The sequence below is a fragment of the Mixophyes fleayi genome, chromosome 3, assembly GCF_038048845.1.
Source record: "Mixophyes fleayi isolate aMixFle1 chromosome 3, aMixFle1.hap1, whole genome shotgun sequence".
Taxonomy (NCBI): Eukaryota; Metazoa; Chordata; class Amphibia; order Anura; family Limnodynastidae; genus Mixophyes; species Mixophyes fleayi.
In genome coordinates, this window is record NC_134404.1 from 1156717 (window position 1) to 1157046 (window position 330).

Below are 330 nucleotides of genomic sequence, written 5' to 3' on the forward strand. Positions count from 1 at the left end.
TGCACCGTGTATAAGGTACATACAGGTATATATAGGGGCACCGTGTATAAGGTACATACAGGTATATATAGGGGCACCGTGTATAAGGTACATACAGGTATATATAGGGGCACCGTGTATAAGGTACATACAGGTATATATAGGGGCACCGTGTATAAGGTACATACAGGTATATATAGGGGCACCGTGTATAAGGTACATACAGGTATATATAGGGGCACCGTGTATAAGGTACATACAGGTATATATAGGGGCACCGTGTATAAGGTACATACAGGTATATATAGGGGCACTGTGTATAAGATACTTACAGGTATATATAGGCTGCAC